We start from the raw sequence: 26809 nt of genomic DNA on the forward strand, positions 1-26809 counted from the left end.
GGAGAGAGAGAGGAGAGAGAGAGAGAGAGAGAGAGAGAGAGAGAGAGGGGAGAGGGGAGAGGGGAGAGGGGAGAGGGAGAGGGGAGAGAGGGAGAGGAGAGAGGGGAGAGGGGAGAGGGGGAGGAGAGAGAGAGGAAAGAGGGGAGAGGGGAGAGAGAGAAAGAGAGGGGAGAGGGGAGAGGGGAGAGAGGGGTGAGGGGAGAGAGAGAGAGGAGAGAGAGAGAGGAGAGAGGAGAGAGGAGAGGAGAGAGGGGAGAGGGGAGAGGGGAGAGGGGAGAGGGGAGAGAGGGAGAGAGAGAGAGAGGAGAGAGAGGAGAGAGGAGAGAGGGGAGAGGGGAGAGGGGAGAGGGGAGAGGGGAGAGGGGAGAGAGGGAGAGAGGGAGAGGGGAGAGGGAGAGAGGGGAGAGGGGAGAGGGAGAGGAGAGAGAGGGGAGAGGGGAGAGGGGAGGGAGAGGGGAGAGGGGAGGGAGAGGGGAGAGGGGAGAGAGAGAGGAGAGAGGAGGAGGAGAGAGGAGAGAGGAGGAGAGAGGAGAGAGGAGAGAGAGAACGATATTCTACTCATCGACGCAATACCAGATCTTACTCCATGTCCACTTTTTTCCAATTTCAAAACTAAAAGTGCACTCACAGGAAGACGTTTTGATGATGTTTTTGAAAGTAGTCCAATGCATGACAGCAGTTCCACAATGGATCCAGAGAAAGGACCACCAAGGAGGTCTGCAGAAGTTCGATCAGATGTGGGATTAAGTGTATTTACTCAGGAGAACAGTTCGATGAGAACAGCTGGGACTTGTTCTTCTTTCATATGCAGCACATGGCTGCGGGTTGCATCGTTCTGCTGGGGGGCACGGCTATGCCCCCAGTAGGTTGGAGCAGGAATTTGTCATTTGTTCAGGTTGCAACGACAGCTCGCTTACTGTTCACGAAAGGGATCTTTAACGTAGACCAACTAATGCCAGCAGATGGGATGCCCAGTTTAATCTCCATATGAGAGACGGCAAACACACTGCCTGTGAAATTGCTCTGCCTGCGAAACACCAGGGTGACAGTTTGTAGTTGGGTCGCTGTCCAAACCCACCACATTCTCTTGCTATTTTACTGTCGATCCCCACCCCTCAAAACCCTGGCCGTACTCTCTAGTTTTCTTTCTTCATTACATCCACCACATAACGGAGGTTATGTTTTCACCCCTGTTTGTCTGTGAACAGGAGAGCTCAAAAAATTGTTGAAGGATTTAAACGAAATTTGGTAGAGAGCTTAGGCGTGCAACAAGGATGAAATGATTATATTTTGGTGAAGATCCGGATCTGGATCGGGAGAGTAGCATTTTAAAAAGTGATTCTTCACTATTGAGAGAGGGCAAAAAAACGATGTATAGCACGTGATCTCATAAAGTTGTGGACGAGTTATGACAAATCTAGGTGGATGAGTTGGGTAGGTCACACGAACAAGCAGATTCGATTTTGGTTCAGTTCCGGATCCAGATCCGGCCTATCAGTGGTATACAGAACTTAAACTGTTCAGCCTGGAGGAGGTATGCGCTCCACTGAGTGCCGTTCTAGTTCATTCTACATTGCTTACACTCCTCCTTCCGCTTACATCTCACTCGTTTCACTAATTGTCTCTCATTCTCTCTTTAATCCTCACCTATTCATGTGTATTGTGGCTCTGATAGTCTAATGCAAACTATGACAAGTCCTTCAATGTTTCTCTGCATCTTCTCCCAGTGCTACCTGCTGCATGGTTGGGTTGGCGGCGACTAAACCGACACCCTTCACTGGCTTTTCTAGTGGGGAGGATGACTGAGACACCCCACCAGAAGGAAAAACAGCACCTGACAAATGGCGGATGAGCTCCATTCAGGAGCCAACGGCCATCCATTACGGAGATGGCGTCTCCTAAAAAAAACACCCAAAGGAGGTGGGAAAAATTATTTTTCCACCTGGTCTAGTTACCCCCTCCTGCATAATAGTCCTGTGAAGAGGTTTCTTTGTTTCAGGACGAGGTGAATCAGGTTTCCTTGTGAAGAGGTTTCCTACATAATGATTGATCATGGAAGCAAAATGCAGCCTTCATCAGAGCATTCAATAACCCTGCTCTTCACCCCAGTGTGATGCATGTGCTTGCAGTGCCAACATCAGTAATAATAAATGTGAACTGCCTTGTTGTAAATGTAGAATACATGGGTCCACCCTTCCTTCTCAACCAATTTTGCTCACTCCTCTCCATTCAACTCTTAACCCGAGATGTGTACCTGCTTTGCTTGATCACACCCTAACCGCACCCTCCCCTCATTCCAACACACCTTGCTCTATACCACCCAACATCCCACCACCCTCTTGCTTGCTCCAACACACAATTAAAATAACCCCTCCTCATCAGCCCATCACCACTCCTGCTCACCCACCTTTGTACCACCAAATCCCTTTCCATTTGGTCCACATATATTAGAGACCTATAGAGAGACCTATACACTTGTATCTCATCGAACTCTCCTTACACGTTGCTGCTTCACCCTTGACATCAACTTTCCAAGAGAAACATTTTTTCACAGAATATCCTGGACTCACTTGTCTCCTTCCACTCTTCATACCACTTTGACAGAATTAATGCTTGTGCTGATGGTGGTGTTACAACTTCCATCAGGAGTTCCCTCTGGCATAATCCCTGCACCTCCTTGTCTGCTTATTTTCCAATATCTCATGATCTGTGTTCCTTTATGCAGCAAAGTCTGTTTTTCACGGTGATGTTTCTGTATATGGTGCCTCCTTAGCAAACTTCAACTCCATACTCTCCTCCCACCCCAGCTGTCTTTTCATAATCGGTGGCGAATTCAACTGCCAACATTCCAGCTGGCTTGGCTTTGGTCATCTCAGCACTGTCCACAATATTGCAACCAACGCCTTTTGTGATACTTCAAGCCTTACATAATCTGTTGGATTTGCTGACCATATTTTCCCTAATGTCTTCCATGCTCCACTTGACTTGATCGTGTTCAACTTTGTCTTCAATATTTCCTGCACTTGATCAGTTCTCCATGGCTTCTCTGATGCTGTGCTCTTGAAAGTGACTGTCTCTCTGATGTTCGTGAAAGTGTTTGTCTTTTTGGAACCACTTAGGTGGCACCTTGCCTGAGAGTTTAATCGGCAAAATTGGACTGGCTTGCAGCTTGCTATTTCTTCTATGAATGGTCCACTCTCTTTTTCATTCTGCATATAAATAGTGCCTGAGATAACAATTCTTCACTCTCTTCTTCAATGCATATCTGCATGCGTCTAATTAGCCTGCCCAAAATTCTGTCCCAAATACCGTTCATGCCATGGGGAAATTTCCAGAAAGTAGCTTTCCTTTTCATCCTGGAAAGCGGAGCCATCAATGTGGCCCCTCTGAAAAGGGTGTAACCATTGTGTGTAAAATAAAGGGTACAACTCATCAGAGCATTGACTGATGACCATCGTTTTCAGGTCCATCTTGATGGTCAGTTTAGCAGTATGTGGACACTGAATTCAGGTCTGTATATATCTGTGCAGTGTCTGTGTTTTGTTGTGTTGTCAGTCCTCCCTCAAATTTTTGTGAAATCGTACCAAACATCTGGGATGCACTTACCCCACCCTTGTGGGTGTGTCCTAAGGGTATGTTTATGAAATTTTTAAAACGATTTTTCTTTTAAAAAAAAAAATTGAATTTTTTTTTTTTCAAAGTTAAATCTTTAATGTAAATTTCGTAGAAAATCTATTATTGCGAATATTACAAATAAATTTGCAAAATAAATGCTTGAATTCTGCTTGGTGTAAACCATGACAAAACAGCAACTCAAATACTTATCCATGATTAAAACAAGCGTCTCTCTCACGACGTGTGGTGAGGTGTTTTGAATTGCACAGTGGGAGCTGTTTTGAATTAAGTGGTGGTGAGGTGTATTTGATAATGTGGTGATGAGGTGTTTTTAGGAACATGACAGTGAGGTGTTTTAAATAACATGGCGGTGAGGTGTTTTTAATAACATGGTGGTGAGGTGCTTTAATAACATGATGGTGAGATGTTTTTAATAACATGGCGGTGAGATGTTTTTAATAACATGGTGGTGAGATGTTTTTAATTACATGACGGTGAGATGTTTTTATTAACATGGCGTTGAGATGTTTTTAATAACATGGCGGTGAGATGTTTTTAATAACAAGGCGGTGAGATGTTTTAAATAACATGGCGGTGAGATGTTTTTATAACATGGTGGTGAGATGTTTTTATAACATGCTGGTAAGATGTTTTTAATAACGTGGTGGTGAGATGTTTTTAATAACATGGTGGTGAGGTTTTTCAAAAATAAAGTGGTGGTGAGGTTTTAAAAAAATAATGTGGTGTGTTTTTAATAACATGGTGGTGAGGTGTTTTTAATAACATGGTGGTGAAGTGTTTTTAATAACATGGCAGTGAGATGTTTTTAATAACATAGTGGTAAGATGTTTTTAATAACATAGCGATGAGATATTTTCAATAACATGGCAGTGAGGTGTTTTCAATAACATGGCGGTGAGATGTTTTTATTACATGGTGGTGAGGTGTTTTTAATAACATGACGGTGAGATGTTTTTAATAACATGGCGGTGAGATGTTTTTAATAACATGGCGGTGAGATGTTTTTAATAACATGGCGGTGAGGTGTTTTTAATAACATGGCGGTGAGATGTTTTTAATAACAAGGCGGTGAGATGTTTCAAATAACATGGCGGTGAGATGTTTTTATAAGATGGTGGTGAGATGTTTTTATAACATGCTGGTAAGGTGTTTTTAATAACGTGGTGGTGAGATGTTTTTAATAACATGGTGGTGAGGTTTTTAAAAAATAAAATGGTGGTGAGGTTATAAAAAAATAATGTGGTGTGTTTTTATAACATGGTGGTGAGGTGTTTTTAATAACATGGTGGTGAGGTGTTTTTAATAACATGGCAGTGAGATGTTTTTAATAACATCGTGGTAAGGTGTTTTTAATAACATAGTGGTGAGATATTTTTAATAACATGGCAGTCAGGTGTTTTCAATAACATGGCGGTGAGATATTTTTATAACATGGTGGTGAGGTGTTTTTAATAACATGGCGGTGAGATGTTTTTAATAACATGGCGGTGAGATGTTTTGAATAACATGGTGGTGAGGTGTTTTTAATAAAATGGTGGTGAGATGTTTTTATTAACATGGTGGTGAGGTGTTGTTAGTAACATGGCGGTGAAGCGTTTTAAATAACGTGGTGGTGAGGTGTTTTTAATAACATGGTGCTGAGGTGTTATTAATAACATGGTGGTGAGGTGTTTTTAATAACATGGTGGTGAGGTGTTTTTAATAACATGGTGGTGAGGTGTTTTTAATAACATGGTGGTGAGGTGTTTTTAATAACATGGCAGTGAAGTGTTTCAAATAACATGGCGATGAGGTGTTTTTAATAACATGGCAGTGAGGTGTTTTTAATAACATGGCAATGAGGTGTTTTTAATAACATGGCGTTGAGGTGTTTTTAATAACACGGCAGTGAGGTGTTTTTAATAACATGGTGGTGAGGTGTTTTTAATAACATGGCAGTGAAGTGTTTCAAATAACATGGCAGTGAAGTGTTTTAAATAAAATGGGGATGAGGTGTTTTTAATAACACGGCGGTGAGGTGTTTTTAATAACATGGGGATGAGGTGTTTTTAATAACATGGCAATGAAGCGTTTTTAAGAACATGGTGATGAGGTGTTTTTAATAACATGGTGGTGAGGTGTTTTTAATAACATGGTGGTGAGGTGTTTTTAATAACATGGTGGTGAGGTTTTTAATAACATGGTGGTGAGGTGTTTTTAATAACATGGTGGTGAGGTGTTTTTAATAACATGGTGGTGAGGTGTTTTTAATAACATGGTGGTGAGGTGTTTCAAATAACATGGCAGTGAAGTGTTTTAAATAAAATGGGGATGAGGTGTTTTTAATAACATGGCGGTGAGGTGTTTTTAATAACATGGCGATGAGGTGTTTTTAATAACATGGCAATGAAGCGTTTTTAAGAACATGGTGATGAGGTGTTTTTAATAACATGGTGGTGAGGTGTTTTTAATAACATGGTGGTGAGGTGTTTTTAATAACATGGTGGTGAGGTGTTTTTAATAACATGGTGGTGAGGTGTTTTTAATAACATGGTGGTGAGGTGTTTTTAATAACATGGTGGTGAGGTGTTTTTAATAACATGGTGGTGAGGTGTTTTTAATAACATGGTGGTGAGGTGTTTTTAGTAACATGGTAGTGAAGTGTTTTAAATAACGTGGTGGTATGGTGTTTTTAAAAAACATGGTGGTGAGGTGTTTTTAATAACATGGCGATGAGGTGTTTTATAACATGGTTGTGAGGTGTTTTTAAAAACATGGTGGTGAGGTGTAGTTAATAACGTGGTGGTGAGGTATTTTTAATAACATGGAGGTGAGGTGTTTTTAATAACATGGTGGTGAGGTGTTTTAATAACATGGTGGTGAGGTGTTTTTAATAACATGGTGGTGAGGTGTTTTTAATAACATGGTGGTGAGGTGTTTTTAATAACATGGTGGTGAGGTGTTTTAATAACATGGTGGTGTGGTGTTTTTAAAAAACATGGTGGTGAGGTGTTTTTAATAACATGGCGATGAGGTGTTTTTATAACATGGTTGTGAGGTGTTTTTAAAAACATGGTGGTGAAGTGTAGTTAATAACGTGGTGGTGAGGTGTTTTTAATAACATGGTGGTGAGGTGTTTTTAATAACATGGTGGTGAGGTATTTTTAATAACATGGTGGTGAGGTGTTTTTAGTAACATGGTAGTGAAGTGTTTTAAATAACGTGGTGGTGTGGTGTTTTTAAAAAACATGGTGGTGAGGTGTTTTTAATAACATGGCGATGAGGTGTTTTTATAACATGGTTGTGAGGAGTTTTTAAAAACATGGTGATGAGGTGTTTTTACTAACATGGTGGTGAAGTGTAGTTAATAACGTAGTGGTGAGGTATTTTTAATAACATGGAGGTGAGGTTTTTAAAAAATAAAATGGTGGTGAGGTTTTAAAAAAAATAATGTGGTGTGATGTTTTTAATTTCATGGTGGTGAGGTGTTTTTAATTACATGGCCATGAGATGTTTTTCATAACATAGTGTTGAGATGTTTTTCATAACATAGTGGTGAGATGTTTTTCATAACATGGCAGTGAGGTGTTTTCAATAACATGGCAGTGAGATGTTTTTATAACATGGTGTTGAGGTGTTTTTAATAACATGGTGGTGAGATGTTTTTAATAACATGGCGATGAGGTGTTTTTAATAACATGGCAATGAAGCGTTTTTAAGAACATGGTGATGAGGTGTTTTTAATAACATGGTGGTGAGGTGTTTTTAATAACATGGTGGTGAGGTGTTTTAATAACATGGTGGTGAGGTGTTTTTAATAACATGGTGGTGAGGTGTTTTTAATAACATGGTGGTGAGGTGTTTTTAATAACATGGTGGTGAGGTGTTTTTAATAACATGGTGGTGAGGTGTTTTTAGTAACATGGTAGTGAAGTGTTTTAAATAACGTGGTGGTATGGTGTTTTTAAAAAACATGGTGGTGAGGTGTTTTTAATAACATGGCGATGAGGTGTTTTTATAACATGGTTGTGAGGTGTTTTTAAAAACATGGTGGTGAGGTGTAGTTAATAACGTGGTGGTGAGGTATTTTTAATAACATGGAGGTGAGGTGTTTTTAATAACATGGTGGTGAGGTGTTTTAATAACATGGTGGTGAGGTGTTTTTAATAACATGGTGGTGAGGTGTTTTTAATAACATGGTGGTGAGGTGTTTTTAATAACATAGTGGTGAGGTGTTTTTAATAACATGGTGGTGAGGTGTTTTTAGTAACATGGTAGTGAAGTGTTTTAAATAACGTGGTGGTGTGGTGTTTTTAAAAAACATGGTGGTGAGGTGTTTTTAATAACATGGCGATGAGGTGTTTTTATAACATGGTTGTGAGGTGTTTTTAAAAACATGGTGGTGAAGTGTAGTTAATAACGTGGTGGTGAGGTGTTTTTAATAACATGGTGGTGAGGTGTTTTTAATAACATGGTGGTGAGGTATTTTTAATAACATGGTGGTGAGGTGTTTTTAGTAACATGGTAGTGAAGTGTTTTAAATAACGTGGTGGTGTGGTGTTTTTAAAAAACATGGTGGTGAGGTGTTTTTAATAAAATGGCGATGAGGTGTTTTTATAACATGGTTGTGAGGAGTTTTTAAAAACATGGTGATGAGGTGTTTTTACTAACATGGTGGTGAAGTGTAGTTAATAACGTAGTGGTGAGGTATTTTTAATAACATGGAGGTGAGGTTTTTAAAAAATAAAATGGTGGTGAGGTTTTAAAAAAAATAATGTGGTGTGATGTTTTTAATTTCATGGTGGTGAGGTGTTTTTAATTACATGGCCATGAGATGTTTTTAATAACATAGTGTTGAGATGTTTTTCATAACATAGTGGTGAGATGTTTTTAATAACATGGCAGTGAGGTGTTTTCAATAACATGGCAGTGAGATGTTTTTATAACATGGTGTTGAGGTGTTTTTAATAACATGGTGGTGAGATGTTTTTAATAACATGGCGGTGAGATGTTTTTAATAACATGGTGGTGAGATGTTTTTAATTACATGACGGTGAGGTGTTTTTAATAACATGGCGGTGAGATGTTTTTAATAACATGGCGGTGAGATGTTTTTAATAACAAGGCGGTGAGATGTTTTAAATAACATGGCGGTGAGATGTTTTTATAACATGGTGGTGAGATGTTTTTATAACATGCTGGTAAGATGTTTTTAATAACGTGGTGGTGAGATGTTTTTAATAACATGGTGGTGAGGTTTTTCAAAAATAAAGTGGTGGTGAGGTTTTAAAAAAATAATGTGGTGTGTTTTTAATAACATGGTGGTGAGGTGTTTTTAATAACATGGTGGTGAAGTGTTTTTAATAACATGGCAGTGAGATGTTTTTAATAACATAGTGGTAAGATGTTTTTAATAACATAGCGATGAGATATTTTCAATAACATGGCAGTGAGGTGTTTTCAATAACATGGCGGTGAGATGTTTTTATAACATGGTGGTGAGGTGTTTTTAATAACATGACGGTGAGATGTTTTTAATAACATGGCGGTGAGATGTTTTTAATAACATGGCGGTGAGGTGTTTTTAATAACATGGCGGTGAGATGTTTTTAATAACAAGGCGGTGAGATGTTTCAAATAACATGGCGGTGAGATGTTTTTATAACATGGTGGTGAGATGTTTTTATAACATGCTGGTAAGGTGTTTTTAATAACGTGGTGGTGAGATGTTTTTAATAACATGGTGGTGAGGTTTTTAAAAAATAAAATGGTGGTGAGGTTATAAAAAAATAATGTGGTGTGTTTTTATAACATGGTGGTGAGGTGTTTTTAATAACATGGTGGTGAGGTGTTTTTAATAACATGGCAGTGAGATGTTTTAATAACATCGTGGTAAGGTGTTTTTAATAACATAGTGGTGAGATATTTTTAATAACATGGCAGTCAGGTGTTTTCAATAACATGGCGGTGAGATATTTTTATAACATGGTGGTGAGGTGTTTTTAATAACATGGCGGTGAGATGTTTTTAATAACATGGAGGTGAAATGTTTTGAATAACATGGTGGTGAGGTGTTTTTAATAAAATGGTGGTGAGATGTTTTTATTAACATGGTGGTGAGGTGTTGTTAGTAACATGACGGTGAAGCGTTTTAAATAACGTGGTGGTGAGGTGTTTTTAATAACATGGTGCTGAGGTGTTATTAATAACATGGTGGTGAGGTGTTTTTAATAACATGGTGGTGAGGTGTTTTTAATAACATGGTGGTGAGGTGTTTTTAATAACATGGTGGTGAGGTGTTTTTAATAACATGGCAGTGAAGTGTTTCAAATAACATGGCGATGAGGTGTTTTTAATAACATGGCAGTGAGGTGTTTTTAATAACATGGCAATGAGGTGTTTTTAATAACATGGCGTTGAGGTGTTTTTAATAACACGGCAGTGAGGTGTTTTTAATAACATGGTGGTGAGGTGTTTTTAATAACATGGCAGTGAAGTGTTTCAAATAACATGGCAGTGAAGTGTTTTAAATAAAATGGCGATGAGGTGTTTTTAATAACACGGCGGTGAGGTGTTTTTAATAACATGGCGATGAGGTGTTTTTAATAACATGGCAATGAAGCGTTTTTAAGAACATGGTGATGAGGTGTTTTTAATAACATGGTGGTGAGGTGTTTTTAATAACATGGTGGTGAGGTGTTTTTAATAACATGGTGGTGAGGTGTTTTTAATAACATGGTGGTGAGGTGTTTTTAATAACATGGTGGTGAGGTGTTTTTAATAACATGGTGGTGAGGTGTTTTTAATAACATGGTGGTGAGGTGTTTTTAGTAACATGGTAGTGAAGTGTTTTAAATAACGTGGTGGTGTGGTGTTTTTAAAAAACATGGTGGTGAGGTGTTTTTAATAACATGGCGATGAGGTGTTTTTATAACATGGTTGTGAGGTGTTTTTAAAAACATGGTGGTGAAGTGTAGTTAATAACGTGGTGGTGAGGTGTTTTTATAACATGGTTGTGAGGTGTTTTTAAAAACATGGTGGTGAGGTGTAGTTAATAACGTGGTGGTGAGGTATTTTTAATAACATGGAGGTGAGGTGTTTTTAATAACATGGTGGTGAGGTGTTTTAATAACATGGTGGTGAGGTGTTTTTAATAACATGGTGGTGAGGTGTTTTTAATAACATAGTGGTGAGGTGTTTTTAATAACATGGTGGTGAGGTGTTTTTAGTAACATGGTAGTGAAGTGTTTTAAATAACGTGGTGGTGTGGTGTTTTTAAAAAACATGGTGGTGAGGTGTTTTTAATAACATGGCGATGAGGTGTTTTTATAACATGGTTGTGAGGTGTTTTTAAAAACATGGTGGTGAAGTGTAGTTAATAACGTGGTGGTGAGGTGTTTTTAATAACATGGAGGTGAGGTTTTTAAAAAATAAAATGGTGGTGAGGTTTAAAAAAAAATAATCTGGTGTGATGTTTTTAATTTCATGGTGGTGAGGTGTTTTTAATTACATGGCAGTGAGATGTTTTTTTATAACATAGTGGTGAGATGTTTTTCATAACATAGCGGTGAGATGTTTTTTAATAACATAGTGGTAAGATGTTTTTAATAACATAGCGATGAGATATTTTCAATAACATGGCAGTGAGGTGTTTTCAATAACATGGCGGTGAGATGTTTTTATAACATGGTGGTGAGGTGTTTTTAATAACATGGCAGTGAGATGTTTTTAATAACATTGTGGTAAGATGTTTTTAAAAACATAGCGATGAGATATTTTTAATAACATGGCAGTGAGGTGTTTTCAATAACATGGCGGTGAGATGTTTTTATAACATGGTGGTGAGGTGTTTTTAATAACATGATGGTGAGATGTTTTTAATAACATGGCAGTGAGATGTTTTTAATAACATGGCGGTGAGGTGTTTTTAATAACATGGCAGTGAGATGTTTTTAATAACAAGGCGGTGAGATGTTTTCAATAACATGGCAGTGAGATGTTTTTATAACATGGTGGTGAGATGTTTTTATAACATGCTGGTAAGGTGTTTTTAATAACGTGGTGGTGAGATGTTTTTAAAAACATGGTGGTGAGGTTTTTTAAAAATAAAATGGTGGTGAGGTTTTAAAAAAATAATGTGGTGTGTTTTTATAACATGGTGGTGAGGTGTTTTTAATAACATGGTGGTGAGGTGTTTTTAATAACATGGCGATGAGGTGTTTTTATAACATGGTTGTGAGGTGTTTTTAAAAACATGGTGGTGAAGTGTAGTTAATAACGTGGTGGTGAGGTGTTTTTAATAACATGGTGGTGAGGTGTTTTTAATAACATGGTGGTGAGGTATTTTTAATAACATGGTGGTGAGGTGTTTTTAGTAACATGGTAGTGAAGTGTTTTAAATAACGTGGTGGTGTGGTGTTTTTAAAAAACATGGTGGTGAGGTGTTTTTAATAACATGGCGATGAGGTGTTTTTATAACATGGTTGTGAGGAGTTTTTAAAAACATGGTGATGAGGTGTTTTTACTAACATGGTGTGAAGTGTAGTTAATAACGTAGTGGTGAGGTATTTTTAATAACATGGAGGTGAGGTTTTTAAAAAATAAAATGGTGGTGAGGTTTTAAAAAAAATAATGTGGTGTGATGTTTTTAATTTCATGGTGGTGAGGTGTTTTTAATTACATGGCCATGAGATGTTTTTCATAACATAGTGTTGAGATGTTTTTCATAACATAGTGGTGAGATGTTTTTAATAACATGGCAGTGAGGTGTTTTCAATAACATGGCAGTGAGATGTTTTTATAACATGGTGTTGAGGTGTTTTTAATAACATGGTGGTGAGATGTTTTTAATAACATGGCGATGAGGTGTTTTTAATAACATGGCAATGAAGCGTTTTTAAGAACATGGTGATGAGGTGTTTTTAATAACATGGTGGTGAGGTGTTTTTAATAACATGGTGGTGAGGTGTTTTTAATAACATGGTGGTGAGGTGTTTTTAATAACATGGTGGTGAGGTGTTTTTAATAACATGGTGGTGAGGTGTTTTTAATAACATGGTGGTGAGGTGTTTTTAACAACATGGTGGTGAGGTGTTTTTAGTAACATGGTAGTGAAGTGTTTTAAATAACGTCGTGGTATGGTGTTTTTAAAAAACATGGTGGTGAGGTGTTTTTAATAACATGGCGATGAGGTGTTTTTATAACATGGTTGTGAGGTGTTTTTAAAAACATGGTGGTGAGGTGTAGTTAATAACGTGGTGGTGAGGTATTTTTAATAACATGGAGGTGAGGTGTTTTTAATAACATGGTGGTGAGGTGTTTTAATAACATGGTGGTGAGGTGTTTTTAATAACATGGTGGTGAGGTGTTTTTAATAACATGGTGGTGAGGTGTTTTTAATAACATAGTGGTGAGGTGTTTTTAATAACATGGTGGTGAGGTGTTTTTAGTAACATGGTAGTGAAGTGTTTTAAATAACGTGGTGGTGTGGTGTTTTTAAAAAACATGGTGGTGAGGTGTTTTTAATAACATGGCGATGAGGTGTTTTTATAACATGGTTGTGAGGTGTTTTTAAAAACATGGTGGTGAAGTGTAGTTAATAACGTGGTGGTGAGGTGTTTTTAATAACATGGTGGTGAGGTGTTTTTAATAACATGGTGGTGAGGTATTTTTAATAACATGGTGGTGAGGTGTTTTTAATAACATGGTGGTGAGGTGTTTTTAATAACATGGTGGTGAGGTGTTTTTAGTAACATGGTAGTGAAGTGTTTTAAATAACGTGGTGGTATGGTGTTTTTAAAAAACATGGTGGTGAGGTGTTTTTAATAACATGGCGATGAGGTGTTTTTATAACATGGTTGTGAGGTGTTTTTAAAAACATGGTGGTGAGGTGTAGTTAATAACGTGGTGGTGAGGTATTTTTAATAACATGGAGGTGAGGTGTTTTTAATAACATGGTGGTGAGGTGTTTTAATAACATGGTGGTGAGGTGTTTTTAATAACATGGTGGTGAGGTGTTTTTAATAACATGGTGGTGAGGTGTTTTTAATAACATAGTGGTGAGGTGTGTTTAATAACATGGTGGTGAGGTGTTTTTAGTAACATGGTAGTGAAGTGTTTTAAATAACGTGGTGGTGTGGTGTTTTTAAAAAACATGGTGGTGAGGTGTTTTTAATAAAATGGCGATGAGGTGTTTTTATAACATGGTTGTGAGGAGTTTTTAAAAACATGGTGATGAGGTGTTTTTACTAACATGGTGGTGAAGTGTAGTTAATAACGTAGTGGTGAGGTATTTTTAATAACATGGAGGTGAGGTTTTTAAAAAATAAAATGGTGGTGAGGTTTTAAAAAAAATAATGTGGTGTGATGTTTTTAATTTCATGGTGGTGAGGTGTTTTTAATTACATGGCCATGAGATGTTTTTCATAACATAGTGTTGAGATGTTTTTCATAACATAGTGGTGAGATGTTTTTAATAACATGGCAGTGAGGTGTTTTCAATAACATGGCAGTGAGATGTTTTTATAACATGGTGTTGAGGTGTTTTTAATAACATGGTGGTGAGATGTTTTTAATAACATGGCGGTGAGATGTTTTTAATAACATGGTGGTGAGATGTTTTTAATTACATGACGGTGAGGTGTTTTTAATAACATGGCGGTGAGATGTTTTTAATAACATGGCGGTGAGATGTTTTTAATAACAAGGCGGTGAGATGTTTTTAATAACATGGCGGTGAGATGTTTTTATAACATGGTGGTGAGATGTTTTTATAACATGCTGGTAAGATGTTTTTAATAACGTGGTGGTGAGATGTTTTTAATAACATGGTGGTGAGGTTTTTCAAAAATAAAGTGGTGGTGAGGTTTTAAAAAAATAATGTGGTGTGTTTTTAATAACATGGTGGTGAGGTGTTTTTAATAACATGGTGGTGAAGTGTTTTTAATAACATGGCAGTGAGATGTTTTTAATAACATAGTGGTAAGATGTTTTTAATAACATAGCGATGAGATATTTTCAATAACATGGCAGTGAGGTGTTTTCAATAACATGGCGGTGAGATGTTTTTATAACATGGTGGTGAGGTGTTTTTAATAACATGACGGTGAGATGTTTTTAATAACATGGCGGTGAGATGTTTTTAATAACATGGCGGTGAGGTGTTTTTAATAACATGGCGGTGAGATGTTTTTAATAACAAGGCGGTGAGATGTTTCAAATAACATGGCGGTGAGATGTTTTTATAACATGGTGGTGAGATGTTTTTATAACATGCTGGTAAGGTGTTTTTAATAACGTGGTGGTGAGATGTTTTTAATAACATGGTGGTGAGGTTTTTTAAAAATAAAATGGTGGTGAGGTTATAAAAAAATAATGTGGTGTGTTTTTATAACATGGTGGTGAGGTGTTTTTAATAACATGGTGGTGAGATGTTTTTAATAACATGGCAGTGAGATGTTTTTAATAACATCGTGGTAAGGTGTTTTTAATAACATAGTGGTGAGATATTTTTAATAACATGGCAGTCAGGTGTTTTTAATAACATGGCGGTGAGATATTTTTATAACATGGTGGTGAGGTGTTTTTAATAACATGGCGGTGAGATGTTTTTAATAACATGGAGGTGAGATGTTTTGAATAACATGGTGGTGAGGTGTTTTTAATAAAATGGTGGTGAGATGTTTTTATTAACATGGTGGTGAGGTGTTGTTAGTAACATGGCGGTGAAGCGTTTTAAATAACGTGGTGGTGAGGTGTTTTTAATAACATGGTGCTGAGGTGTTATTAATAACATGGTGGTGAGGTGTTTTTAATAACATGGTGGTGAGGTGTTTTTAATAACATGGTGGTGAGGTGTTTTTAATAACATGGTGGTGAGGTGTTTTTAATAACATGGCAGTGAAGTGTTTCAAATAACATGGCGATGAGGTGTTTTTAATAACATGGCAGTGAGGTGTTTTTAATAACATGGCAATGAGGTGTTTTTAATAACATGGCGTTGAGGTGTTTTTAATAACACGGCAGTGAGGTGTTTTTAATAACATGGTGGTGAGGTGTTTTTAATAACATGGCAGTGAAGTGTTTCAAATAACATGGCAGTGAAGTGTTTTAAATAAAATGGCGATGAGGTGTTTTTAATAACACGGCGGTGAGGTGTTTTTAATAACATGGCGATGAGGTGTTTTTAATAACATGGCAATGAAGCGTTTTTAAGAACATGGTGATGAGGTGTTTTTAATAACATGGTGGTGAGGTGTTTTTAATAACATGGTGGTGAGGTGTTTTTAATAACATGGTGGTGAGGTGTTTTTAATAACATGGTGGTGAGGTGTTTTTAATAACATGGTGGTGAGGTGTTTTTAATAACATGGTGGTGAGGTGTTTTTAATAACATGGTGGTGAGGTGTTTTTAGTAACATGGTAGTGAAGTGTTTTAAATAACGTGGTGGTGTGGTGTTTTTAAAAAACATGGTGGTGAGGTGTTTTTAATAACATGGCGATGAGGTGTTTTTATAACATGGTTGTGAGGTGTTTTTAAAAACATGGTGGTGAAGTGTAGTTAATAACGTGGTGGTGAGGTGTTTTTATAACATGGTTGTGAGGTGTTTTTAAAAACATGGTGGTGAGGTGTAGTTAAAAACGTGGTGGTGAGGTATTTTTAATAACATGGAGGTGAGGTGTTTTTAATAACATGGTGATGAGGTGTTTTAATAACATGGTGGTGAGGTGTTTTTAATAACATGGTGGTGAGGTGTTTTTAATAACATAGTGGTGAGGTGTTTTTAATAACATGGTGGTGAGGTGTTTTTAGTAACATGGTAGTGAAGTGTTTTAAATAACGTGGTGGTGTGGTGTTTTTAAAAAACATGGTGGTGAGGTGTTTTTAATAACATGGCGATGAGGTGTTTTTATAACATGGTTGTGAGGTGTTTTTAAAAACATGGTGGTGAAGTGTAGTTAATAACGTGGTGGTGAGGTGTTTTTAATAACATGGAGGTGAGGTTTTTAAAAAATAAAATGGTGGTGAGGTTTAAAAAAAAATAATCTGGTGTGATGTTTTTAATTTCATGGTGGTGAGGTGTTTTTAATTACATGGCAGTGAGATGTTTTTTATAACATAGTGGTGAGATGTTTTTCATAACATAGCGGTGAGATGTTTTTTAATAACATAGTGGTAAGATGTTTTTAATAACATAGCGATGAGATATTTTCAATAACATGGCAGTGAGGTGTTTTCAATAACATGGCGGTGAGATGTTTTTATAACATGGTGGTGAGGTGTTTTTAATAACATGGCAGTGAGATGTTTTTAATAACATTGTGGTAAGATGTTTTTAAAAACATAGCGATGAGATATTTTTAATAACATGGCAGTGAGGTGTTTTCAATAACATGGCGGTGAGATGTTTTTATAACATGGTGGTGAGGTGTTTTTAATAACATGATGGTGAGATGTTTTTAATAACATGGCAGTGAGATGTTTTTAATAACATGGCGGTGAGGTGTTTTTAATAACATGGCAGTGAGATGTTTTTAATAACAAGGCGGTGAGATGTTTTCAATAACATGGCAGTGAGATGTTTTTATAACATGGTGGTGAGATGTTTTTATAACATGCTGGTAAGGTGTTTTTAATAACGTGGTGGTGAGATGTTTTTAAAAACATGGTGGTGAGGTTTTTTAAAAATAAAATGGTGGTGAGGTTTTAAAAAAATAATGTGGTGTGTTTTTATAACATGGTGGTGAGGTGTTTTTAATAACATGGTGGTGAGGTGTTTTTAATAACATGGCAGTGAGATGTTTTTAATAACATAGTGGTAAGGTGTTTTTAATAACATAGTGGTGAGATATTTTTAATAACATGGCAGTGAGGTGTTTTCAATAACATGGCGGTGAGATATTTTTATAACATGGTGCTGAGGTGTTTATAATAACATGGTGGTAAGATGTTTTTAATAACATGGCAATGAAGCGTTTTTAAGAACATGGTGATGAGGTGTTTTTAATAACATGGTGGTGAGGTGTTTTTAATAACATGGTGGTGAGGTGTTTTTAATAACATGGTGGTGAGGTGTTTTTAGTAACATGGTAATGAAGTGTTTTAAATAACGTGGTGGTGTGGTGTTTTTAAAAAACATGGTGGTTAGGTGTTTTTAATAACATGGTGGTGAGGTGTTTTTAATAACATGGCGATGAGGTGTTTTTATAAACATGGTTGTGAGGTGTTTTTAATAACGTGGTGGTGAGGTATTTTTAATAACATGGAGGTGAGGTATTTTTAATAACATGGAGGTGAGGTTTTTAAAAAATAAAATGGTGGTGAGGTTTAAAAAAAAATAATCTGGTGTGATGTTTTTAATTTCATGGTGGTGAGGTGTTTTTAATTACATGGCAGTGAGATGTTTTTCATAACATAGTGGTGAGATGTTTTTCATAACATAGCGGTGAGATGTTTTTTAATAACATGGCAGTGAGGTGTTTTCAATAACATGGCGGAGAGATGTTTTTATAACATGGTAGTGAGGTGTTTTTAATAACATGGTGGTGAGGTTTTTCAAGAATAAAATGGTGGTGAGGTTTTAAAAAAATAATGTGGTGTGTTTTTAATAACATGGTGGTGAGGTGTTTTTAATAACATGGTGGTGAAGTGTTTTTAATAACATGGCAGTGAGATGTTTTTAATAACATTGTGGTAAGATGTTTTTAAAAACATAGCGATGAGATATTTTTAATAACATGGCAGTGAGGTGTTTTCAATAACATGGCGGTGAGATGTTTTTATAACATGGTGGTGAGGTGTTTTTAATAACATGATGGTGAGATGTTTTTAATAACATGGCAGTGAGATGTTTTTAATAACATGGCGGTGAGGTGTTTTTAATAACATGGCGGTGAGGTGTTTTTAATAACATGGTGGTGAGGTGTTTTTAATAACATGGTGGTGAGGTGTTTTTAATAACATGGTGGTGAGGTGTTTTTAGTAACATGGTAGTGAAGTGTTTTAAATAACGTGGTGGTGTGGTGTTTATAAAAAACATGGTGGTGAGGTGTTTTTAATAACATGGCGATGAGGTGTTTTTATAACATGGTTGTGAGGTGTTTTTAAAAACATGGTGGTGAGGTGTAGTTAATAACGTGGTGGTGAGGTATTTTTAATAACATGGAGGTGAGGTGTTTTTAATAACATGGTGGTGAGGTGTTTTTAATAACATGGTGGTGAGGTGTTTTTAATAACATGGTGGTGAGGTGTTTTTAATAACATGGTGGTGAGGTGTTTTTAATAACATGGTGGTGAGGTGTTTTTAATAACATGGTGGTGAGGTGTTTTTAATAACATGGTGGTAAGTTGTTGTTCGTAACATGGTGGTGAAGTGTTTTAAATAACGTGGTGATGAGGTGTTTTTAATAACATGGTGGTGAGGTGTTTTTAATAACATGGTGGTGAGGTGTTTTAATAACATGGTGGTGAGGTGTTTTTAATAACATGGTGGTGAGGTGTTTTAATAACATGGTGGTGAGGTGTTTTTAATAACATGGTGGTGAGGTGTTTTTAATAACATGGCAGTGAAGTGTTTCAAATAACATGGCGATGAGGTGTTTTTAATAACATGGTTGTGAATTGTTTTAAATAACGTGGTGGTGAGGTGTTTTTAATAACACGGCGGTGAGGTGTTTTTTTATAACATGGCGATGAGGAGTTTTTAATAACATGGCGATGAAGTGTTTTTAATAACATGGTGATGAGGTGTTTTTAATAACATGGCGATGAGGTGTTTTTAATAACATGGTGATGAGGTGTTTTTAGTAACATGGCGGTGAAGTGTTTTAAATTACGTGGTGGTGAGGTGTTTTTAATAACATGCTGGTGAGGTGTTTTTAAAAACATGGTGGTGAGGTGTTTTTAATAACATGGTGGTGAGGTGTTTTTAATAACATGGTGGTAAGTTGTTGTTCGTAACATGGTGGTGAAGTGTTTTAAATAACGTGGTGGTGAGGTGTTTTTAATAACATGGTGGTGAGGTGTTTTTAATAACATGGTGGTGAGGTGTTTTTAATAACATGGTGGTGAGGTGTTTTTAATAACATGGTGGTGAGGTGTTTTTAATAACATGGTGGTGAGGTGTTTTTAATAACATGGTGGTGAGGTGTTTTTAATAACATGGCAGTGAAGTGTTTCAAATATCATGGCGATGAGGTGTTTTTAATAACATGGCAGTGAGGTGTTTTTAATAACATGGCGATGAGGTGTTTTTAATAACATGGAGATGAGGTGTTTTTAATAACATCGTGGTGAGATATTTTTAATAAAATGGCAATGAGGTGTTTTCAATAACATGGCTGTGAGATATTTTTATAACATGGTGGTGAGGTGTTTTTAATAACATGGCAGTAAAGTGTTTCAAATATCATGGCGATGAGGTGTTTTTAATAACATGGCAGTGAGGTGTTTTTAATAACATGGCGATGAGGTGTTTTTAATAACATGGCGGTGAGATGTTTTTAATAACATGGTGGTGAGATGTTTTGAATAACATGGTGTTGAGGTGTTTTTAATAACATGGTGGTGAGATGTTTTTATTAACATGGTGGTGAGGTGGTGTTAGTAACGTGGCGGTGAAGTGTTTTAATTAACGTGGTGGTGAGGTGTTTTTAATAACATGGTGGTGAGGTGTTTTTAACAACATGGTGGTGAGGTGTTTTTAATAACATGGTGGTGAGGTGTTTTTAATAACATGGTGGTGAGGTGTTTTTAATAACATGGTGGTGAGGTTTTTTAATAACACGGCAGTGAGGTGTTTTTAATAACATGGCGATGAGGTGTTTTCAGTAACACTGCGGTGAGTTGTTTTAAATAACATGGTTGTGAGGTGTTTTTCATAACATGGCGGTGAAGTCTTTTTAATAACATGGCGGTGAGGTGTTTTTAGTAACATGGCAGTGAAGTGTTTTTAATAACATGGCGGTGAGGTGTTTTTAATAACATGGCGATTAGGTGTTTTTAATAACATGGCGATGAGGTGTTTTAAATAACGTGGTGGTGAGGTGTTTTTCATAACATGGTGGTGAGGTTTTTCTTAAATAACGGGGTGGTGAGGTGTTTTTAATAACATGGTGTGGTGTTTTTAAAAAACATGGTGGTGAGGTGTTTTTAATAACATGGCGATGAGGTGTTTTTATAACATGGTGGTGAGGTGTTTTTAATAACATGGCAGTAAAGTGTTTCAAATATCATGGCGATGAGGTGTTTTTAATAACATGGCAGTGAGGTGTTTTTAATAACATGGCGATGAGGTGTTTTTAATAACATGGCGGTGAGATGTTTTTAGTAACATGGTAATGAAGTGTTTTAAATAACGTGGTGGTGTGGTGTTTTTAAAAAACATGGTGGTTAGGTGTTTTTAATAACATGGCGATGAGGTGTTTTTATAAACATGGTTGTGAGGTGTTTTTAATAACGTGGTGGTGAGGTATTTTTAATAACATGGAGGTGAGGTATTTTTAATAACATGGAGGTGAGGTTTTTAAAAAATAAAATGGTGGTGAGGTTTAAAAAAAAATAATCTGGTGTGATGTTTTTAATTTCATGGTGGTGAGGTGTTTTTAATTACATGGCAGTGAGATGTTTTTCATAACATAGTGGTGAGATGTTTTTCATAACATAGCGGTGAGATGTTTTTTAATAACATGGCAGTGAGGTGTTTTCAATAACATGGCGGAGAGATGTTTTTATAACATGGTAGTGAGGTGTTTTTAATAACATGGTGGTGAGGTTTTTCAAGAATAAAATGGTGGTGAGGTTTTAAAAAAATAATGTGGTGTGTTTTTAATAACATGGTGGTGAGGTGTTTTTAATAACATGGTGGTGAAGTGTTTTTAATAACATGGCAGTGAGATGTTTTTAATAACATTGTGGTAAGATGTTTTTAAAAACATAGCGATGAGATATTTTTAATAACATGGCAGTGAGGTGTTTTCAATAACATGGCGGTGAGATGTTTTTATAACATGGTGGTGAGGTGTTTTTAATAACATGATGGTGAGATGTTTTTAATAACATGGCAGTGAGATGTTTTTAATAACATGGCGGTGAGGTGTTTTTAATAACATGGCGGTGAGGTGTTTTTAATAACATGGTGGTGAGGTGTTTTTAATAACATGGTGGTGAGGTGTTTTTAATAACATGGTGGTGAGGTGTTTTTAGTAACATGGTAGTGAAGTGTTTTAAATAACGTGGTGGTGTGGTGTTTATAAAAACATGGTGGTGAGGTGTTTTTAATAACATGGCGATGAGGTGTTTTTATAACATGGTTGTGAGGTGTTTTTAAAAACATGGTGGTGAGGTGTAGTTAATAACGTGGTGGTGAGGTATTTTTAATAACATGGAGGTGAGGTGTTTTTAATAACATGGTGGTGAGGTGTTTTTAATAACATGGTGGTGAGGTGTTTTTAATAACATGGTGGTGAGGTGTTTTTAATAACATGGTGGTGAGGTGTTTTTAATAACATGGTGGTGAGGTGTTTTTAATAACATGGTGGTGAGGTGTTTTTAATAACATGGTGGTAAGTTGTTGTTCGTAACATGGTGGTGAAGTGTTTTAAATAACGTGGTGATGAGGTGTTTTTAATAACATGGTGGTGAGGTGTTTTTAATAACATGGTGGTGAGGTGTTTTTAATAACATGGTGGTGAGGTGTTTTAATAACATGGTGGTGAGGTGTTTTTAATAACATGGTGGTGAGGTGTTTTAATAACATGGTGGTGAGGTGTTTTTAATAACATGGTGGTGAGGTGTTTTTAATAACATGGCAGTGAAGTGTTTCAAATAACATGGCGATGAGGTGTTTTTAATAACATGGTTGTGAATTGTTTTAAATAACGTGGTGGTGAGGTGTTTTTAATAACACGGCGGTGAGGTGTTTTTTTATAACATGGCGATGAGGAGTTTTTAATAACATGGCGATGAAGTGTTTTTAATAACATGGTGATGAGGTGTTTTTAATAACATGGCGATGAGGTGTTTTTAATAACATGGTGATGAGGTGTTTTTAGTAACATGGCGGTGAAGTGTTTTAAATTATGTGGTGGTGAGGTGTTTTTAATAACATGCTGGTGAGGTGTTTTTAATAACATGGTGGTGAGGTGTTTTTAATAACATGGTGGTGAGGTGTTTTTAATAACATGGTGGTAAGTTGTTGTTCGTAACATGGTGGTGAAGTGTTTTAAATAACGTGGTGGTGAGGTGTTTTTAATAACATGGTGGTGAGGTGTTTTTAATAACATGGTGGTGAGGTGTTTTTAATAACATGGTGGTGAGGTGTTTTTAATAACATGGTGGTGAGGTGTTTTTAATAACATGGTGGTGAGGTGTTTTTAATAACATGGCAGTGAAGTGTTTCAAATATCATGGCGATGAGGTGTTTTTAATAACATGGCAGTGAGGTGTTTTTAATAACATGGCGATGAGGTGTTTTTAATAACATGGAGATGAGGTGTTTTTAATAACATCGTGGTGAGATATTTTTAATAAAATGGCAATGAGGTGTTTTCAATAACATGGCTGTGAGATATTTTTATAACATGGTGGTGAGGTGTTTTTAATAACATGGCAGTAAAGTGTTTCAAATATCATGGCGATGAGGTGTTTTTAATAACATGGCAGTGAGGTGTTTTTAATAACATGGCGATGAGGTGTTTTTAATAACATGGCGGTGAGATGTTTTTAATAACATGGTGGTGAGATGTTTTGAATAACATGGTGTTGAGGTGTTTTTAATAACATGGTGGTGAGATGTTTTTATTAACATGGTGGTGAGGTGGTGTTAGTAACGTGGCGGTGAAGTGTTTTAATTAACGTGGTGGTGAGGTGTTTTTAATAACATGGTGGTGAGGTGTTTTTAACAACATGGTGGTGAGGTGTTTTTAATAACATGGTGGTGAGGTGTTTTTAATAACATGGTGGTGAGGTGTTTTTAATAACATGGTGGTGAGGTTTTTTAATAACACGGCAGTGAGGTGTTTTTAATAACATGGCGATGAGGTGTTTTCAGTAACACTGCGGTGAGTTGTTTTAAATAACATGGTTGTGAGGTGTTTTTCATAACATGGCGGTGAAGTCTTTTTAATAACATGGCGGTGAGGTGTTTTTAGTAACATGGCAGTGAAGTGTTTTTAATAACATGGCGGTGAGGTGTTTTTAATAACATGGCGATTAGGTGTTTTTAATAACATGGCGATGAGGTGTTTTAAATAACGTGGTGGTGAGGTGTTTTTCATAACATGGTGGTGAGGTTTTTCTTAAATAACGTGGTGGTGAGGTGTTTTTCATAACATGGTGGTGAGGTTATTCTTAAATAACGGGGTGGTGAGGTGTTTTTAATAACATGGTGTGGTGTTTTTAAAAAACATGGTGGTGAGGTGTTTTTAATAACATGGCGATGAGGTGTTTTTATTACATAGTTGTGAGGTGTTTTTAAAAACATGGTGGTGAGGTGTTTTTACTAACATGGTGGTGAAGTGTAGTTAATAACGTGGTGGTGAGGTATTTTTAATAACATGGAGGTGAGGTTTTTAAAAAATAAAATGGTGGTGAGGTTTTAAAAAAAATAATGTGGTGTGATGTTTTTAATTTCATGGTGGTGAAGTGTTTTTAATTACATGGCAGTGAGATGTTTTTCATAACACAGTGATGAGATGTTTTTCATAACATGGCGGTGAGATGTTTTTAATAACATGGCGGTGAGATGTTTTGAATAACATGGTGGTGAGGTGTTTTTAATAACATGGTGGTGAGATGTTTTTATTAACATGGTGGTGAGATGTTTTTATAACATGGTGGTGAGATGTTTTTAATAACATGGTGATGAGATGTTTTTAATAACATGGCGGTGAGATATTTTTAATAACATGGCGGTGAGGTGTTTTCAATAACATGGCGGTGAGATGTTTTTATAACATGGTGGTGAGGTGTTTTTAATAACATGGTGGTGAGATGTTTTTAATAACATGGGGGTGAGATGTTTTTAATAACATAGCGGTGAGGTGTTTTTAATAACATGGCGGTGAGATGTTTTTATTAACATGGCGTTGAGATGTTTTCAATAACATGGCGGTGAGGTGTTTTTAATAACATGGTGGTGAGATGTTTTTATTAATATGGTGGTGAGATGTTTTTATAACATGGTGGTGAGGTGTTTTTAATAACGTGGTGGTGAGATGTTTTTAAGGAACGGCTGGCCAGGCTGTGCCTGCATACCATATAAGATCCCTTCAAGTTTAAAGCAGGTCTTCACTGCGCCCACAGAGGTGAAAGAAATTAAATGAATTCATTCCAACAATGACTTTATCGATTAAAGAGTTGCTATTTGATGTGGAACAAACCTGGAGACATTGCCAAGTTTTATCGCCTGTGAGGGAGACATTGCAGATGATTCACTGTGTTGCCTGCTCATCTGTACATGTGTCATGTGGTGCATCAGTTCGTGGTCCATGCAAACATTATGGCTATTTTTTGAAGCGTCCGTTTTTCATCAGATTTGCTTTGTTTCACTGCGGAGCACCTCACAAACCCTCCAAGGATGTGGACATAGATTTGGCAGATGCTATGGATGGGCGGTCCCTCTGGGGCACAGGGCACGATGTCAAACAGTGAATGCATTCTAACATATTTTTAATGCCTTAATTTTGGCACATTCCGAAATCTTTTGTTCACTCTATATAAGTCTCCAAACAGTGGAAGAAGATAAGTTTCTTGCTTTGGAAATTTCACATTTTCTTGTGTAGATATGGAGAAAGAGGGACAATAGCCTTGCTTGCTCAAAGTCAATAGGTTTCAAAGGCTTAGTTATAAGACTCATTACTTATTTAAATTATCAGATTTCACTCCAGAATTCGACACTTATTTGTCCAGATGATATCTGATCCTCAAACACAAAATAATATTTCGATGATATACTTTAAGTCGTCCATGAGAGTAGATCGTGGAAAATTGCATCATATAATAATAGTGCATGAAATTGCTCCAAGCTCTTAATTTGAAAACTACAGCACTTACAAAAGTGATGTAAACAGTGATTCAGAGCTGTGATGAACAGGCATTCGATAATATCAGTGAGTAAAGTGAAAAAACAAAAAACTTTATCGTTAAGAAATCATTGCAACCTATTCCAAGCTAAGGCATGTTTGAGCAAGCCAAAAAGCATGGCAGCTTCAGACCCCAGTGGGGTTACCTTGGATACGCCTTCAGATCCCATTTTGAGCGATGACCAAGGATGCGCCTACTAAAGGATATAATTAAATCAGGTTGTCAATTATCTTCAAAATGGGTGTTTTACTAAACCCAAACACCCAATTTTCAGTCATACACTTACTTGGAGTTTTCTTAGTGTGCATGCAAAGTTTCAGGCTGCTGTGTTTCATGATTTTAGATACTGACACATGCATGCGCGCACACGCGCGCGCGCACGCACGCGCACGCACGCACGCACGCACGCACACGCACGCACGCACACACACACACACACACACACACACACACACACACACACCAGTACATATATGAATAAATAAATAAATAAATAAATAAATATGTATTTTGTTATCAGACTGGGGCGGTTGGGATTACACATTTTTAAAGAAGAAGGCACTTCCAACCAAAGTAAAAAACAGATCAACTCGTTATGCCTGAGACTGGGTCTGCTCTCGCTTTTTTGCAAAAATTAGTGGAGTCAATCTGTTTTTTTTACTTGAAGCTCCTTCTTCTTCTTTAAAAAATAAATAAATAAAGAAATACATACATATATATATATATATATATATATATATATATATATATATATATACATATATATATATATATATATATATATATATATATATATATATATATATATATATATATATATATATATATACACACACACATATGCATACTGCATATAAAAAAAATATACATTTGTAAAAATATACATTATATATCTACACACACACATACATACACACAGGGTGTTTCAAAAAGATTGATATATCTTTGACTTCCTGCCATTTCTTTGTTTTTTGACTGATACCGTTTTCCTTTTCAGGGTTTGGTGGTGTTATCGTGGTATTTCTTCCCTGAGTGGTGCCATCAACAATCACAACCACATTTTCTGGGGGGCAGAACCAGCTGAGATCACTGAGAGGTACCTGAAAGGGCCTA

General features: G+C 36.5%; 1 protein-coding gene across 5 annotated transcripts in view; it reads right to left on the reverse strand.

Annotated features, from left to right (window-relative positions):
• Positions 1–26809, reverse strand: part of LOC147029767 (uncharacterized) — a 158319-nt gene that overhangs the window by 49238 nt on the left and 82272 nt on the right. The gene's annotated exons all lie outside the window — the stretch shown is intronic.

The sequence above is a fragment of the Eptatretus burgeri genome, chromosome 3 (genome assembly GCF_056783735.1).
Source record: "Eptatretus burgeri isolate ZD-2024b chromosome 3, Ebu_testis_v1, whole genome shotgun sequence".
NCBI classification, from domain to species: Eukaryota; Metazoa; Chordata; class Myxini; order Myxiniformes; family Myxinidae; genus Eptatretus; species Eptatretus burgeri.